Below are 5,509 nucleotides of genomic sequence, written 5' to 3'. Positions count from 1 at the left end.
TGGTGTCAATTCTTCTCATTCAAAATTTCGCTAATGTTCCCTGACTCTCCTATATACCAAGCCTGATGTCCTTAGCTCATGATGGGTCTTTCCTGATGATTTGCCCAAAATAAGCGGGCAGATTCCTCACCTTCCTCGATATTAAGGAACATTCCGTTGCAATACTAACTTGTCTGTTCTTCTAGGCAATATTCCTTGCCACTACCACAGTTCAAATGCACCGGTTTTATTCTTTTTCCTCCCCCCTCCTCCCCCCGCTGCCCTGTCTGAAACTAGCCCGGCTCCAAGAGCACGGAGGGGCAGCTTCAATGTTTCCTTTCCTCCTTTTATGACCACCCAGACCAGTGTTTTGATCCAATGGGAAAGGAAACTGTAGGGTCTGTCTCCTTTTTATAATGGTCAGCTTTACATGCATATGAGTTGATCTGAGACCACTCTAATATCCCCCATATGTGGATGTGATGATGCCACACATTGACTGCCAAGGCACATAAGGGTGTGACCCTACTTTTCTGGTTTCTTCTGACTTTCCTGAGGAGATGAAGTTATAATCAAAAATAGAAAAGGGGTCAACTGAAACCTGATGTTTCATTCTATTGTGCAGAGTTTTGCTTTGGGTCGGAACCAACTTCAGGCAGCTAACACCACCTCAGAGGTCTCCTGCAACAGTTTGACCCAATATAACACAGCTTTCGATCTCCTGAGTGCTGATTCCATAAGCATCGATTGTGGATTCAAGCAAGATGAAATTCTTGACATCTTCAATCTTTCCTCCATTTATCATGTTACTAATTGGTCCAGTGTGAGGATTTGGGTCTTCTTTATATTGAGTTGCAATCCATACTCAAGACTGCAATCCTTGATCTTCATCAGCAGGTGCTTCAAGTCTTCTTCACTTTCAGCAGGGTTTGTCATCTTACATATCTCAGGTTGTTAGTAAGACTCCTTCCAATACTGATGTTGATCTCCTCTTCATGTAATCCAGTTTCTCGGATCATTTATGCAGCATGTAGATTGAATATGTGTGATGAAAGGATACAATTCTTATGCGCAAAGTTCCTTTAGCACTGAGAAGTGTCCCAAACAGACCCTACTCTGCACGCCACCCTCCTGCGTGTGGCCAATAAGCTTTCCTTGTTGTGTGGATTGGGAAACCTATTGCTCATTATTCTTCTCACAGTCCCCATGTTGCTGCCTTTGATGCCTCTGCTGTCACTGGCACTGCTTAGCACAAGCATCTAGCATGTGCTTTACTTGGTCATGATTCTTCTCTTTCCTGATCATAAAACTCAGTTTCTGCTTCTGAAATAGCTTATTTTGACTCAGTAGAAAGGTAAAACTGACCAATCCTCTCTCTCATTTTTTTTAACATACTCTGCATGATCTCATCTAATCATTACATACCCTGATGGCTGAGTGGTTCTGTTTTGGCCTGCTAACCACGTGGTCAGCAGTTCTAAACCAGCAGGTGTTCCACTGGATAAAGAAGAGGCATCCTACAAGTCTGGAAAGAGTTTTTACTCCAATAAAGAGCCTCAGGAACCGACAGGCCACCACTTGTCAGTCAATTTGTTTTACTGTGTTAGCTTGTGTGTCGCTGTGATCCTGTAAGCTTGTCACTGGTATTTCACATGCCAGCAGGGGCACCCAACATGAACAGGTTTTAGCAGTTTCCAGACTAAGAACATACTAAGAAGAAGGAATGGGCTAACCACGTCAGAAAAAATTAGTCATTGAAAACCTTTTGGATAGCATTGAAACATTATCAGATACTGAATAAATAGGTGCAAAACATTGTCAGAGATGGTGGGTGGCAGGAGATGAGCGCTTCAGGTTGGAAGGCACTTAAACTATGACCGAGGAAGAGTTAGAATCTCAGAGTAGATCATCCAGAATGACATTGAGAAATAATGTTTTCAGGACATTCGTTTGCTTTTGGACTCATTTGAAACTCATGAGGCAAAATGAAAAAATAGCTGTAAGCATCCATGAATAACCTGAACTTAGAATATAAGAAGTATGAATCTAGGAAAATTAGAAGTTATCAAAAATGAAATGGAACACATAAATATTGATATTCTTGGCCCTCAACCAACAACCAACTTACTGCCATCGAGTCATTGCTGACCCACAGTGACACTATTGGTGAGGGTAGAACTGTCCCTGTGAGTTTCTGAGACTGCAACTGTTTACAGGCGTTGAAAGTCTCATCTTTCTCCCTCAAAGCCCTTGATCGTTTTGAACTATGGACCTCACAGACAGCAGCCCAACAGGGGGACCGAGCGGAATAGTTCCTCATTGGGCTGCTAACTGCCCAGCAGTTTGAAACCACTCGCTGCTCCGAGGGAGATAAACAGGTTGTGTACACCATAAAAAGTTACAGCTTTGGGATTTCACAGGGGCAGCTCGACCCTGTCCTGTAGGGTCTCTGTGATTCAGAATCAACTGGATGGCCTTAAGGCTGAGTGAGCTGAAACTGTGCAAGAACCTAGCTAAAGGCATTTGAAAGCTAGGTGACCTATTTGCCAGCATTTCCACTCAATCAGAGAGCTGCCATTTTTGAAAAGTGGCTCAGGGGAAAAGCAGTCACTTTTTAAGGAGCAGCTTCAAACTCCAAATCGGAAAAATGATCACCCAAGAGCTGACAAGTTTCCCCAAAATAGGAAGTAGGAGGACCAAGCGGACATTAAAATCCCGTAATAATTGCTAGCATGTTCCTCTTTACAGAGTCTCTTTCCCAAATGGAAGCTCAAAATATCAATCAACTAAACTGCTGGAGACAAAACCGAATGACACCTAAGGTTGAATTAGTCCTGCAGTTGCTTCTTGGAAGCTGCTCAATTCCCTGATCCCTCCAAGAAGTGGGCCATGGCCCAAGGCCAGGAGCTATCATCAGTCAAGCTTCCTAATGACCATGTCATGGAAGAGAAACACTCCATTCAACTTAGTGCCAAGAATACTTCTTCTACAAATAATGTATGTAATCAAGGATGATGACTTAACAAGAAGCTCTGTATATACCATTTACCCCGGAGAACATTTCATTGGTGCTTTCAAAAAATGTCTTAAAATAATGTATTTCTTCTAAGACCTTTCTCCCATGTTCCTTAAAAAAAAAAAAAAGCAAAGAAATGAAATAAAACTGCTCTCTGGGCTTTAGCGCCATCTTGTTCGAAACCTCTGAGCCATGAGCGCCAAGTGGAGGAAGAAGAGAATGCGCAGAGTGAACCGCAAGAGAAGAAAGATGAGGCAGAGGTCCAAGTAAAGCAACCGGGCGTCCTGCCCTCCTTCACCACCACCCCCACCCCCCCAGTCACAGCTGCATGGAATATGAGGCCGGGACATTGCTACAAGCTCATGACTACGTGCTACCCACCATCTCCGCATCTGGAACTTCGTCGCCATTTGATCGCCAAGAGACCCGGCCCCTTGCTCACCCTAACCAGTCTGGCTTTGATCCTTTCCCGCAGATCTAAAACTTTCCGGACTCGTTCTGCCCTCAGTTGTGGCTCGATGTAATGTGCACAATAAATCATCTCTTCTGCTGTCTTGGCTGAAGAATTTTTTTAAAAAAAGAAAGAAAACCATCACACCACTTCTTAGCATATAAGGTACTAGAAAGTATGCTTCACTGTGGTGAAATAAAATTATGTGGGATGGCACTTGTATCCAAAGTTTTGGCAATTTCTTCAAAATGACTGGATTAAAAAAACAAACAAACAAACAAACACTAACTGCCCTCAAACTCTTGGGAGTCATGGTAACTCTACAGAACAGAGGTAACTGCCTCTGTGGGTCTGTTATTGTTTTGCTGTTGTTGTGAGGTGCCATCAAGTTCATTCCCACTCATCGCTATGCTGTGCACAGCACACGGACACCCTGCTGGTCCCGCGCCAGCCTCACAGTGGTTCTCCTGCCTGAGCCCGTTGCTGCAGCCGCTGTGCAGTCCACCTCCCTGTGGGCCCTCCTCCGTTTGCTGCCCCTCTGCTTCACCAAACCTGGCGTCCTTCCCCAGGGACTGGTCTCCCCTGTAAGCATGTCTAAAGTGCATTAGACAAAGTCTCACCGTCTTCCTTCTTAGGAGCATTTTGGCTGTACTTTTGACTGCTTTCCTGTTAGTATCATATTACTATGATTACCACTATTGCCATGACTAAATTAATTAATCCATAGTTCATTTCTAAGCAACAATATGATTCAGGCACTGTGTTAGGTTCTGGGAATGTGATGCTTTTTGACCACAACTGTGGCCTAAAGAATCTTCTCGTAATAGCTATGCATAAGAAAACAAGACATTGCAAGAAGTTCTATGTAGTCCATAAGAGAGGCATATTCTTATGAAGCTCTTGGACATGCAAATTATATACAGTTTCAATACAGAAATTCAGAATGATTCAGATGCAGAGTAAATCTCTGGCCTCTGAGCCCACCTATTGAGTTTCCCTGTTTTGAATGTATAAGAATCCAAAGGCAGGTCTAATTCTTTGAAAGTATTATGTTGTCCTATACATTCGTAGGCGCCCTAGTGCCACTGTGAGTTATGTATGGGGGTTTCCAGTCCTGTAAAGCTGTCTTGTCTTGGAAACCTGAAGGACCAAGCAGTTCTACTCTGTCTCCCTGGGTAGATATGGTAGGTAATCAACTCAAGAGCTGTGGGTTTGGATTTTGCCCCTTCTATGAAAATCCTCTTCAAATCAAGGCTTCAGTTAGAAGCATATTCATTAGAAAACTGCCTATCTCGGCATATAAAATTTCAGAAAGGACTCCCTACAATCATTCAATTATTATATCAGAAACTGGCACAGTAGAAGATAATTAACCAAATCCCATCTACAATGAACCTCAGTCTGATGGGTTTTCTTCTTTGTCTTCTTCTTTTACCTTGTAAATGCATTCTGTGGAGCTAGTTAGGGAGGTCAAGCAAGTCAACACTTTTTAACAAATACACACCAGTGATCAAAGAAGAGGAACTTCTCACCCCTGGCAGTGTGGAAATCAGAATGAGAAATCTTTGCAAATGAGTTTTCTCTCCATATCTGAGAGCTCATTCATTTTTCTAGTGGAGGACGTGACACCTGTCAGGTAAGAGGAGTTAAATATTTCCACAAGTTACTCAGCAAATAGCAAGAGTGTTATGATATCCAGGCAATTTCCCTTTTAATAATTTATTCACTCCAGAATACCCGAAAGAGTAGCAAGAAACAGGAAGCATGCTACTGCTGAGAAAATAGTTAATGGACATAAGATACTCTACGGAACCCTGGTGGTGTAGTGGTTACGCGCGGGGCTGCTAACCTGGGTGTTAGCAGTTTGAAACCACCAGCCGCTCCTTAGTTACAGTCTCAGAAACCCACAGGAGCAGTTCTGGCCTGTCCCGGAGAGTCACACTGGATTCGAGTCTAGTCATTGTCAGTGAATAGTACTTTATTTATTTCAAAAACACTCGTAACTGCAGCTGTCAGACTGGGGCAGGTTTAAAGTCATTCTATCCCATCTCAGAGGACCCACG

At 43.2% G+C, this 5,509-nt stretch overlaps 1 non-coding gene across 1 annotated transcript; it reads right to left on the bottom strand.

Moving 5' to 3' along the window:
* Nucleotides 1–260: 260 nt before the first annotated feature.
* Nucleotides 261–379, bottom strand: LOC142444180 (small nucleolar RNA SNORA61). Its single transcript, XR_012783837.1, has one exon. It is a non-coding gene; the product is annotated as a small nucleolar RNA SNORA61 (small nucleolar RNA).
* Between the last annotated feature and the right edge of the window lie 5,130 nt (nucleotides 380–5,509).

The sequence above is a fragment of the Tenrec ecaudatus genome, chromosome 3 (genome assembly GCF_050624435.1).
Source record: "Tenrec ecaudatus isolate mTenEca1 chromosome 3, mTenEca1.hap1, whole genome shotgun sequence".
NCBI classification, from domain to species: domain Eukaryota; kingdom Metazoa; phylum Chordata; class Mammalia; order Afrosoricida; family Tenrecidae; genus Tenrec; species Tenrec ecaudatus.
This window is presented reverse-complemented; position numbering and strand designations above follow the sequence as displayed.